Genomic DNA, 13,432 nt, shown 5'->3' with positions numbered 1-13,432 from the left:
TCACTAGAACCTGGTTCACACATTGCACGGAGATATAATCTGGTTTGAATTGGCACTATGTATATAATTCCTGTTCTTGCAGCTTTTCAGCCATGATTTACAGTTTAGCATTATGAGAATCATCTCGCTGTGTCTCATTTGACATCGGATGGTAAACCCAACTTCTGCTTTAAGGCAACAGGTAAGCCCAGCTGTCTTGGCTTCTTTTCTCTCCTAGGGATCAGAAAAAGGACTCCATATGCTCTTTAACACTGGAGGAAGGATAAGAAAATAATATAAATAAATCAAGCATTTTATAAGAACACAGTTTTTATTTGCTTTTCTAACCTAGGTCGGATATCCTACTCATTGCAGCAAAACTGCTGGTCTTGTCCTCGGTATTTACCCAGCTGCAAATATCTAAGCCAGCAAAAACTAGGCAGGAAAAGAAAGGATGTATGTAAGTGTCCCATTAAATTGAGCACTTAACTCTGCTCCATCTTATATGATCAGGTTATTTCACAAGCTGTGCCTGACTCATCATTAATTGTTCACAACCACAGCTAGGAACGGCCCCAGGTAGGTGAGCATTCGGCTTTGCCAGAAAAAGCAGAACAACTTGGAAGGATATGAAGCTTTCAAGCCGTGCTTTTCAAAATGTCCTAAACAAACAGTCATGAAACAAAAAAAACCCCCTCATATTTGAGGAATACCAGCTTTTCCCCTTTTTCCTGCACTTTTAATCATAGCTTTAATGAGCAGCAATGAGTAAACGGCCCTGCTTATGCTGAAGCCAGCAAATGATGCACCTGTTGACTTCTACATCTCAAATGGCTGTTTAAAAAGAAAGAAGCTGAATCTTTTAGCTGGTCTAATCTCAAGCCTGATACCACCCAGATGGATGGGATTCCAGCTGCCTAAATTTCTCCCTAGGTGAGGGTTGCTCCTGCTGGTTGGGAACACTTGGAAGTTATAGTCCAAACTCATTTAGAGGGCACCAAATTAGGAAAAGCTGGTCAAGGTAGTTGGGAAAAGCCTGACTTCACAAAGCCCATGGTTTTCTTTGGTCATGTTCATACAACATCCTGAACTGCAAGCTAGTGTACCCCATAGCTCTTTGTGGTTAGCCCATGGATTAATGTGTTGTATCAACCCCCAAAATTGCATTTAATTGAATAAACTGCTACTCATTAAGCTTGTGGTGTAAACGCCACCTTTGTTGCTTCCCTCTTCAAATCCCCGTACCTCTCCCTTTCCCGCAAAAAGTGATGCTTGTTGGCTATTCCCTTGGATTCCATGGCAGAATTCAAAATTTCAAAGACGGGAGTTTCTCCTTTCTCAGAGCACTAAGGATTCAATCTAATTCTTCAGTGAATTCTACTAGTGGGACTTGAAGTGAACATACTTGAAACCCATCTCGATCCAGCCAACAGTCAAGGGATACATTTGTACTTAATTCCTTCCCAAATGGAAAATGCCTGTTTTCTTTTCTCTCTACTGCTATAGATAAGAAATATATCTAGTTTGCTTTTGTTCCCTTGAGGCAGGCGTGGCCTGTTAGCTCTCTTTTCCATGCTCTCTGACCTTGGTACAGATGCAAGAGATAAAGATCAGGAACAGGGGAGGGGATGGACTTTTCAGGGCTGGTAAGGCGAGGGTATTTCTGGAAAGAATGGATTCATCATCTTGTAGGGAGGGGGAGAGTTTCTTTCTGTCCTGGCAGCTGGATCAGGCAAGCCACATCGTTGTAGAAATATCTGATGTGGGAATAGCCAGAACTTTGAAAACTGCACAGATCCAGACATTGCAAGGTTGGTCAATATGAAGAGTCAAAGAAAGGAGAGGGGAATACATAGAGCTCATTCTTCTTGTCTTTTTAACCCCACCCCAAAAGATTGGGGTGGCAAATGATAGGTTTCTTCCCTCCTCATTTTTGTACAGTCAAAACCATCTTGGGTGAAAGAGCTGTTGTAACTGCAAGCCAGAGATAGTGTCTCTGGTTCACATATTGATGCTCTACCATAGCTTTTCAAAATTCTGGTTTGTTGAACAAACTAGAATGCCCTCGTTCGCCTGAGCCATCCACCATGTTTTAAAACCCCAGCAATTAAGTGTATACATCAAACTAAACCAGAATCAAATAGGCAACATTACTCAGGCTGCCAGATCTAGCTTGCAAACAACCCAGCTGGTCAGGAGATGGGAGTTCTCATCTCGTACTTGTCCAGATTTTTTTCAGCCCAAACTGGGGAGGCTTAATATTACAGTTAAGGGCAAAGCATCCCTTTCTCATGGTGCAGAAAACAATGAAAAAGAGCTAGCCAAAGAAATGGATGCGGACCGTTATATTTTCAATACTAACTAAAGTCTGATCAATTTCAATGGCTCTATTGTAAATCTAAGTTTGGATCCAACTCAAGTATTCAGAATAAGCCCATCAGCGTCTTCCTGCCTTTCTTCAAGCGTGGATGGATCAAGAATAGAAAACACAGTCATAGCTCATCCTCTGAAAAAAGAAAGTTATATTTATATGAGGTTGGGTCAAAGAGATGTTTTGGGTGAAGCTTGTATAAAAGTGGGTTTTTTAAAGCCAGTGAAAGAGGACCTCTTGTGGAATGGCTGTGGAATCACAGGCCCCTGCTAACATTTCTGGACAATGCATTCCATTAAGGCCCACGAAATTACCTTTGCTGCTGCTCATCTCATCCTAAATTAATTTTGGAATTAGGTCTCCAGAGAAAAGAGACAGGTTGATTTCTATAAAGCATTATCTATCTAGTTTATTGGCAAAAAATATATATGCAGAATTGCATATATGGGGCTCAGAAATGTGAGGTTACAATCCAACACTCTTTCCTAGGAATATGTTCCATACGGTATTTACATTTGAGGAAAAACAAATAGCCTTTTGTATATCCATGTTTTCTGATTTCATGTCAGCTGTTCCTGTTATGAATCCTTAGAATCCATCACATACACATTCCTCTTCTTTATTAAGAACTATTTTAAAAGATACAGATGGATTCTTGACACACCTCTTTTTGCATGGCAGTACCTAACGCATACACAAATCTTTATTTGAATTTCCTCTCTCCCATTAGGCATTTTTTATGATGTTAAACTAATGAAAAGCTTCCTACCTCAGTGCCTGGTGCATCTATATTTGTAAAATGTGGTGATCATTCTAATTTGTTTGACCCTGGAAAGTATTTGTTGTTTGACATTTCCTAATTAACGATATGGCAGTGTTCCCACAACACCCTTCATTGGGACTTAAGTAGGGATACTGTGTTCTGGGAACATCTAAATCCATTTAGTAGTCAAACAGTTGTCCAGCCCTTCCTATTTAATCTTCCAAGAAAAATCTTGAGATAGAGGGCTCAAGAGAGCCAGGATTTTAACCATAGGCTGGCTGCAAGCGACCTGATTACTGTCCCATATGGCCTCCTCACTCAAATTGGCTTCAGGGGCCAGAGATTGCTCCTGCAAGCACTTAACAACCAGCAAGCAGAGCCTCTGGCACCCAAGCTCTGGACATTCACTCCCCCTCGTGTGCTTTCCCAAATATAAATAAGCCACGCTCTAAAAATCATTCTTTGAGAGCACTATATGCATTCTCCATATGGATGATGAGTGAGAGTCTGGGGTTTGCTGCTGTTTTCCACGGCCTGCCAGTCCTGGCTGTGTGACCTTCTGGATGCCAAGAATGTTTCCTGAATCATCTGCAGGGATCCACTAGTCTCCCCTCCTGAAGTACCAGATGCCCTCTGTGGGATCCCTACGGCTATCTCCTTCATTGCTGCTTTTCTCCCCCACTTTTAAGGTGTTGTTTTCCTTAAAAGGAGCCTGAGAAAAAACATCTTCTTGTGGGACATTTAAGCTGGGAGGTGGGGGAGTTGATCTGACAGTGTTCTCTCTGGTGGCTTGTCTTCTGTGGCCATACTGGTGAAGGGGAGATGGGTGAGAGTTGATGGGAAGGGAGCTACTGGAAAAGAGGGTGATGGCAAGACAGAGTCTGACAAAGTGGGAATTGTTTTTGTGTGAACTGAGTCTAGGAGGAAGGCCTTTTTCTTTCCTTCCCTCCTCCTTCATGTCCCCTGGTCCTTGCCAGAGCAATGGTGAAGAGCTAGTGAAGTTGTGAAGGCTTGCCAGTATTCTCCTGGGGTGAAGGTCTAGGGGATGCTAGGTGATTTCTGGGGGAAATGGGAAGGAACTTTGTATTCCCCAGAAGGTGATATTTGATCATGTTAATGTAACTGAGCACTGCTACAGGAGATCTGGCTGAGTTAGTAGTTTATCTAATTAAGTATATTGTGGGAATACAGACTAGATCAGTGTTTCTCAAACTTGACAGCTTTAAGAATGGGTGGACTTCAACTTCCAGAATCCCAGAGCTAGCACACCTTGAAGTCCACCCAGCTTAAAGCTGTCAAGGTTGAGAAACACTGATCTGTATGAACAGACAGAATCTGTTACCTGGGATGTGCAATACATATGGCAGATACCCACATCCTAAAGCAGAGTGACATTTCATACTCTTGGGGGATAGGAGATGGATCTAAATTTGTTCCCTTCCAAGTCTGGGCCTCACAAAGCCACAGTCTTGGTCTGTTCCTTCAATGTTTGTGGGCTTACCAAAGGTAGCAAAGAAGGAGAAAGATAGATTGTTTGATTTCACTGATCATGTAAAACATCATGGTGGGAAGGGAGGTAGAACATTTGATTTCAGTTATCTGAAGGTCTGCTGTCAAATCCAAGTGACCACTCTTGGTCACTCCAGTCACAGTCCTTGGATTTGAGAAATTCTTAGTATTGTTTTACAATTTGATTCTGGCTCCCTGTGGCCTGAGCAATTGTGTGATAGGGCTTTGTTTTCTGAGCTGCAATAGTTACCTGACTTGACCTAGCAATCGTTGGCATCCACAGGAGGTGGGGGTAGGGGGCAAAGACATGTGCATTATGACACCATCACTGAAATGACATGATTTGCATACTCATACTTTGCACGATTTGATGCCATGATGCAATTATGTACTCAAATCCTTTATATAATGATGTCAAGATACAAGTGGCATTTTGACATCATCATGGCTTGTAACAGCCAGGCTACCATTGATCCTTGTTGACATGCAATTCCAAAATGCAGGGGACACAATCCATGGGTTTTACAGCACCATATTCTATAGCAGTACATACTAAAATAAAGCAGGCAGGCAGGCTGGTGAATTCTACCACCCTGAGTTTGAATGCTAGCATGTCTTGAATAAATTAGCTCCCCTGAATTTAGGAAAGGACTTAATTACAATTCTTTATAAACAGGCTGCTCCTTTGCACGATACTTCTCAACTGCTCTGCCTTGCACTGGTGTTCCCCAGTGACCTTTCTGCTACCAGTGCAAATTTCATTACATTCTGTTCCAACAGGATACTTACGAGCACTTAAATGCACAGGGGCTTGAAGACTGCAGGACCAGTTTGCTTAAGCCTGATATGTTTAGTCTGTAAAGTGCTAGTTGGTCCTAACAGTTCATCTTTTACTGCTGAAGAAAAAACTTTGACAAGGGTTGTTGTTGTTTTTTAACTAGATTTGAGGAGCAACATGTTTTTTTTTCTGTAGCTTGGATCTATACCTTGCTTTTTGGTGTCAGGTTAGATTGGACCACCTCCAGAAATACCTGAGCTGAATCACCCCGTTTCCAAAGCTCTGAACTGGGCCCTCAAGCCATATTGCTTAGGCTTCGCACACCTCTGGTGTTTACTCATTAGGGATATGCAAAACTCGATGCTCCAGGAACAGAATATCCCAGTTCAGCAGAACACTCTGTTTTTTGCTCCTGGAGTACGAAGACTTGGCTGTGGTGGGGATGGTTAATCATTTTCTGGGGGTGATTATTTCAGAGAAGAAGCGGTTCACCATATTTGGATAGAGTCTGACCCTGAGACATTTCCGGGCCATAGAGCCTTGCATTTAATTACTACATCTCGACACAGTATGATCCAAAGATGCTGAGATACCTGCAGTATTTGAATCTGGGTTTAGCTTTACTACCAGTATAATTGGATATTTAAAATGTGAATGTCAACATTGGAATTTCTTGCCCACTTTTTTCTTCTTTCTCTTTGGATGGAGATTATGGAACTGGCCTGTAAAATTTAGAGCTGTGCAAGGGTGTCTACAGAGAGGGTCCAAAAAGTCAAAATGGCAGCTGGTTGAAGCCCTGCTCCCTTTTAACCTGTGTTGTGTATGCGATGTGTGTAAAAAGAACAGGGCTTTGAACTTGCAGTCACGGCCAGCATCTTAGCTTTTTCCTCACCCACACGGGTGCCTTTGGAACTATAGCCCATTTGGGCCATTAAATTCAAGTTCTGCTTATAATACTAATATGAATAACTCAATAGTGCAGTCTTGAATCTGTAACAAATTCATTGCGGGCTTGAACACATGACAATCCGTTTATTTGTATCGGGGAGGGGAGAAATGATTAACATAAAAACACTTTGACAATCTGATATTTATGAACATTCAGTGTCTCTGTAAGCATGGTTCAGCCCTGAAGGTGCATGGTTAAAAAAAATGGGAAAAACCCTAACAAATCACTGTAGTTTGGGTTCCTCTTCTTAAAGCCCTGGGGGGAAACAGCTGATTCAGATATTGCACTTCCTGGGCCATGTGACTGCTTACATGTATGCACAAATGAAGCACATGAGCTGACCTTGCTATGATGGTTGGCAGCAGTTTCTTCACTAGCAGAGGAAAGTCTGAGAGTTGCTGTCCAAGTCAACCTAGTTGTGGGAGCTCAGCAGGAACTCAACAGAATTACAGCATTTTCTTTCCTTCCTGGAGGTTTACTGAGGAAGCTGTGATGGGACTGGGAAGCCTTCACCTGGTCAGATATTGCATTAAGCCATGGTTTGTTTAGCCATGGCTTACTGAATAAATCATCATCATCAGGGTTTGCAGAAAACACTACACCATAAACCATGGCTTACAAGCCACAGCGGTTGGGTGTGTGCAGCGCCCTAAGACAAAACCAAAAGCAAACAGGGAAGATGGACTCTCCAAATCACCGAAAGGGTTGAATAAGCCAAGAATCTCGAGCGCCAGGAAAAATGAAGCAAACATTCCTAGTCTGGAAGGAAGGAAGCAGCAGCTATTCGATTTGGGGCAGGAGGGGGGAATCCATGCACTGAACCCCTTGAACTCCTAGGAGGGAAAAAAGTGGGTATTTGGCAAGCTGCAGTGTCATGTTATTGCCCCCCCCCCTCGCCACATTCAACAGTAAAATCTGAGTTTTTTCAAGGTGGCTAAAAATCACACTTCTGGAAAAGATTCAGCGTTGGGTTTTTAAAACCAAATTTCAGATTTAAATCCCTTCACTTGTTGAATCATAGGAAAGGGGTATCTACACTTTGGCATCAAGAGATGATTGAAGGGACAACTGGGACTTCATAAAGCTAAATAGAAATGAAAGAGGAGCTATTTCAAAATGTGCCCGAGGCAACCTTGCAATGTACCTCCATAGCCAGTGATAGAATTCAGACCCCAACCAGACAGGAGAGAATAACTTGACCCAGAACCTTAATGTTGAAGGGGTAATTTAGGTTAGCGTTTCTCAGCCTTGGCAACTTTAAGATGCGTGGACTTCAACTCCCAGAATTCTCCAGCCAACATGCCAAGATTGTGAAACTCTGATTTAGGTGACTGAATCCAATCCTTTATCAGTGCAGGAATCCAAACTTAAGTATCCTCAACAGATGGTGTAGAAGAGTTATGGGTACAATTCCCTGTTGGGCTCTTAAAATAGACGTATGCCATGGAAAAGGAAACAATGGGGGGGGGGAATGGGGAAACAACAGAGGTGGAGCTGCTCACAAGAGGACAGTGCTAAGGTTATCCATTGCATAAGTAAAGACTCCCTTAAATCCTAGTAGAAGTAGTTTGTCATTGGCTTCTTTCATTATGTTTGATTTCCCAGTCAAACCTACAACCCTGCCATTTCCTGATCTCCCACCCAAATACTAACCAGGTCCAACCCTGCTTAGCTTTTAGAGCACAGCTAAGCTTCCCCAGGTGTGCCACCTGCTGAGATCACCCACTACAATGGAGTAGAAGAGAGCCTCTGGCAAGCATACAGCTTCCAGACATGGAAGAAACTTAATATGTATCCTGGCCTTTGAGTGCTTGTAGGAGACTGCAAATCTGGAGGAGCACTGGGAGCTGGCAAGGCTACTACTAATGGGCTGCTTTTGGCTCAGTAAGACTCACACCATGTTCAGGTCAGGGCTAAGTAATAAAAAATGACAAATGTGAAGGCCTGTCTTTCTTGAACTGTAGCATTCTGCCCTGGTGAACCCAATGGAGTACAACTGACTCATTGTCAAGTACTTTAGACTAATTCAGCGGTCCATATTCAGTCAATGGTCATGCAGCCCTCAATTCTCTCTCTCTCTCTTTGGTAGACCCCTGAAATTTCCTATAGTGGGTCACCAGAATTTGGCAGCAAATAGTCAAAAAGAGAGAAGGTCTCAGTAAGATCCCACCTACTTCTATGACATAATAATAGGGCTGCCCACCTTAAGGCCCTAATTGATAATGATGATGAAAAACAATGTGTCATCCATGAGAATAAGCAGGAGAAGAAGTGCCTTTCCTAGCCCAACTCACTTCTAAATGAGTTGTAAAATTCTCTCTCATGTTTCTATAAAATTTACTTTTGTTTTACCTGGGGCATTTCCATAAATGTCTACATAAAATGCTTCTTCTGGAAACCACATGAGCCAGCCCTTTCCTCTATGGGAAAACCAGCACATTTGCACTTTTAAAATTTAATATATGTCAAAGCAGATTACCGTTATAGTTCCAAGCCCAGCTTTCACATGAGACGGGTTAATACTTGATGACCTTTACTTAGGGACCCATTTTTCACTTTCTGATGGATCTGTGCCAGACCTCAGGCCCTGAGAGAGGATGTGGGAATGAGCTAGGCCTCTTCAAACCTAAGATTAGATTAAGACTAAATAAGATTCAAAAGCTTTGCCAAATGAATCCCCATTAAGTAAAGGAGGTAAACCAAATGAGCAAGCAGATAAACCATTAACCAGATGGATCAGTATCTTAGAATTTGAAAGATGTCATTTACAGCCCATTTCAGCACAGCTCCCAAAAGACATAATCCTTGTAACCAGTTGTACCAATTTGGCACCCAGGATCAGCAGATCCTCTTTCATATTTCAAAGACAAAAAGGAAGATAAGCATGCAAGCCACCATACCCATAGTAAGGATCACAAGCCCCCCACCCTACACACATCAGACAGTTCAGGCTTCTATTATATGCAAGGAATAGTTTCATGCTTGGACCTTATGATGTCATCAGGCAAGTCTTTGTGACATTGTTTGGACTGTAAGCAGACAAAAATCTGATATTTAGGCAAATCATTCGGATGTCATTTAATGATATTGGAGCAGAACTGGAACTGGGGAAGGCCAGAAAGATAGACAAAATAAGGAAAGGGGTGAGCTGTTTCCTTTTTTGCCCCTAAACCCTTGGGATAGTTTCTTTAGTTTTTCCACTGGGTCCATTTGAATTCTAAGGAAACATTTTTAAAGTTTCCAGACAGTATTTTCTTACTCAGATTGAACTGAGATTTTCTAATAATGTTGTCTGGAAAAACTAATGCAAAACTCAGAACGACCTGATTGAAATGTAGCCACCTGAGATTTTCAAATGGCGCTGAGTGTTAATCATAAAACTTGGCATTCACTAGTAATCCACACAGAGAGGACTATGGGGTTGAAGTCCAAAGACCTCCAAACCAAAAGGATTGCTTTACCACATTTTCAAGTAGCTTGTTTTATTTATTATGTAAGATTTTATTTATTTAAGAGATTGATAAAGCTACCCTTTTCACAATTTGTAGGAGGATAGCTGTGTTAGTTTATGGTATCTGCCATCTCAGTCCAGTGTAGGAGAGGAATGGCAGGCCTTTACAGCTCTACAGAAGCCAGTAGGGTCAGTGCCATCCAACCTTGGGAGAAGCTAAGTCTCAAGGACAGGCACAGCAACAGAGAAGACATGTCTCCTAGGTGCCATTAGATGGCATTGCCTCAAAGAGGGGACCTGAAATATGCCTACCCTGTGCGACCACAGGCGACAGGCAGAGACAACTGGAGAGAGATGGTCCCACAAGTAAACTGGTCCTCTGCAATGAAGGATTTTATGGGTGACAAGCAGCACCTTGAATTGTACCCAGAAGCCTACTGAGAGCCAGGGCCCCAAAAGTCACAGCTACTATGCATGTTAGGGCCAAATGAAGATGGGTACCTAAATTATTTTGCTCAATAAATAAATAAATAAATATTAATTGTAGAGATTTCAGGGAGAAGACCAAATTCTGAAGAATTAAAAAGACATTTCCAAAAGTGAGAAAAAGGGGAGAGAAAACAAAATGAGGGCACCTATAAGGTAAGGGGCTGTTGTTTTCTACAGGTTGACTCCAATCCCCATCATTCCCAGCTAGGATAGCCAAAGGTCAGAAATAATGGGCCCTGTTGTCCAGTAACTTCTCAATCAAGGTACCAGAAAACAGGGTCTTCTCCTGGTCAATAGGGTTTGTTGAAGAATATGCCGAGTCACATGGCTTTGATCCATCAGCCTGTCATCAGCCAGAGAAACAATACCAGTCATACTCTTGAAGGGACTAATCATCTTTTGCACATTACGTATTACTGATGATCTTGAAAACAAAATTATAACACATAATTAGTGTCATTTATTTGTCAAACTTTGTCTTGGCTTCCTGTTTCCTCCATCCTTGTACTTCATCCTTCACACCCTACATCTACCCTTACTTCAGACTTGCAGTTCTTCTTCTTCAGGCTGTTTCTTCTTCCAACCCAGCTTTCCTCAATCTGGTGCCTTCTGAATGTGTTGGTCTCTTGGCTGGGGATTATAGGAGCTTTAACCCAACTCATTTGGATGCTGGGAAAAAGTTCTCTAACCCATTTCTCTGGGGACTCCAAATCTTGTACCCTTGACAATTCATTTTGGTATCTCCACTGAATTATCAGTTTATCAGTCCTTGACTTGTCCAGGCAGTTCTATCTGTCTTTGAGCTGGTATAAGTGATCTTTTCTCTCCTTTTTTTGGCTCACAAAGCTGAGAATATCTACATTATACTTTTGGGCATTTTGGCTCAAAAGCTCACTCTTTCCCTCTGCAGCTGGAAGGTTCCATTGCATCAACTCTGCTAGCAGGATGCTTGTATCCCTACTATTATATTTATAGCCACAGGTATATGCTACTTACATAGCATCTTCATGTGTTACATGGATGCCCCAGAAGTGTGGCAAGAGACACAAAACTTTCCTGTAAAGGCATGTGGAAGCAGTTCTTTTTACTGACAATGAAGGAGCTGGCAGGTAGCTGTTTACAGATCCTGATCCATCTGGGAACTGACCATTACCCAGGACCTAGAAAGGTAGCGCTTTTCATAATGAACACTGAAGGAAGCATAGAGAGATTGGCATTTCAGAAATTAACAAAATAAGGTTATGGAAAATAGCAACTGTTATGCTAAGAATTCAGGATGGAAGCCTCCCGTCTGGGGATAATGATAAAGGTTTGTCCATATATGAGTACAATAAATGCAATCTTGCAGATGCTGTTTCCTAAGGACTGTATGAAATGTTGTTGCTTTGCAGCGATGCATGTTACATCCATGGACTTAGTGTGGGTGTATTAGACTCTGCTTGAATTCTACATTGCATAACTAACTCTTTCCACATATGGAAATTGCAAAATTGACTCGTTCCACATATGTGCTACTTTTGTAGCACATTTACATCCCGCCTTTCTTTCATCACAGAGCTTACAACTGTGCAGGTCAGATTCCTTGGCCATCTCCCATCCAGGTACAGGCTAGACTTGTTTAGCTTCTACCTGACAGCTACATCATCTGCCCACAGACCAAGCAATGGAAAATACAATACTCTGTGTACAGCATTTGGAGATGCAGCATGTCTCTGCCATTTGTAAGTTCTGGCTGTGTATATGTGTGTGTGTTAAGCTGTGCAAAGATTTGAAGAGTTGTTTTGCTTCACCGGCCGTTTGAGCAAAGGGCCCCTATGAAACTGTTTTGCCAATCAACACCGCTCTCTTGCTCCAAAAGTGGCTGTATGGCTTTGTTTAGAGCCCAAAGCCTTCTCTGCAGCTTACCCACACTTCCAACAGCCAGAAGAGGTTTCTGTGCATGTAAAGTATAGTAGTAATACCTCTGGGCATGCACACGATGCATGCATTGAAGCCTCTTCTGGCTCTTGGAAGCGCTGTGTTGCCTTGGCAAGCCCAAATGTTTTCTAGGCCAATTTGTGCCTGCCTGCCTCACACAGCCCTACCATATGCACCTATGCCCACATCATGCATATAGGACACTTAGAGGACCCAAGCAGACTTGTTCCATGCGTATGTTGCACACAATGACCATGCGCTCTTACTTTACTGCATCTCCTACATGGATCACATGGTGTGAATGTATGCTCGTGAGCACAGTGTGGTGAGTGTATTAACATGTTCAAACTCTACAACTAACACTGCCATGGATTGTATTGTCAGTGACCCACTTTCAGAGGAACCAGTCCAGGGCAGGTGATTCTCATCCATCAATGTCTCACACAGCCAAAACTGTGTCATGCGCATCATGTGCATGTCGGTCAGAAAATAATTTGAGCTAGAGCCCAATTCAGAGGTCCAAAGAGAATGAAAGCAACACATCTGTAAACAACTACAAAGCCTCTTTCTCTTCTTCAAAGCAGTCTCTGTACTGATGGGATTCAAATAAGCTCTTCCCATCAAAAATGTTGATGTTGTTGCATGAACAGACTCATGCCCAGAGAGATCTAATCAGAACCCATAATGTTCAGAATTAAGTATGGATTTTTACATGTATTTTAAATATGACAGCATCCTCCAGAATGAAGAAAGCATACTGGATGCATCTTATACAGTACTTTTTGTTTCACAAGAAAACCAATTTCCTTACCAGTAAATTGTTTAAGTGTTTTCTCTTAACATCATCAACACCATTGTCATCAGCTGGAATCAATCTACTGCAGGATGAGGGCCTCTTTATTGAAGTTTATAGAATGTAATCTACACACTGGTCCTGCGTAGGTTGGTAAACAGATGTTTTTTTCACAGGGCTGAGAGAAAGTGACTGGCCCAAAGTCATCCAGCCAGCTTCCATGCCTAAGCAGGGACTAGAACCTGGATCTTGCCACTCCTAGTCTAGCACTTTATCCATTACTCCACATTGGCCTTCTCTCTAACTATATGATAAGTTAATTTAGTGGTAGAAGCTAAATCTCAGATATAGTGAGTCCCCGGGTTAAGAATGCCTGGGTTCTAGATGACCCATCATTAAGAACGGAGCCTTTTGTAGCAAAATTCGAATTAAA

Source organism: Python bivittatus, unplaced genomic scaffold, assembly GCF_059951505.1.
Source record: "Python bivittatus isolate LINGU-HERP-01145 unplaced genomic scaffold, Pbiv_v1 ctg000220_np1212, whole genome shotgun sequence".
Taxonomy (NCBI): domain Eukaryota; kingdom Metazoa; phylum Chordata; class Lepidosauria; order Squamata; family Pythonidae; genus Python; species Python bivittatus.
The sequence above is the reverse complement of the archived record's forward strand: the minus strand, read 5'-3'. Positions refer to the sequence as shown.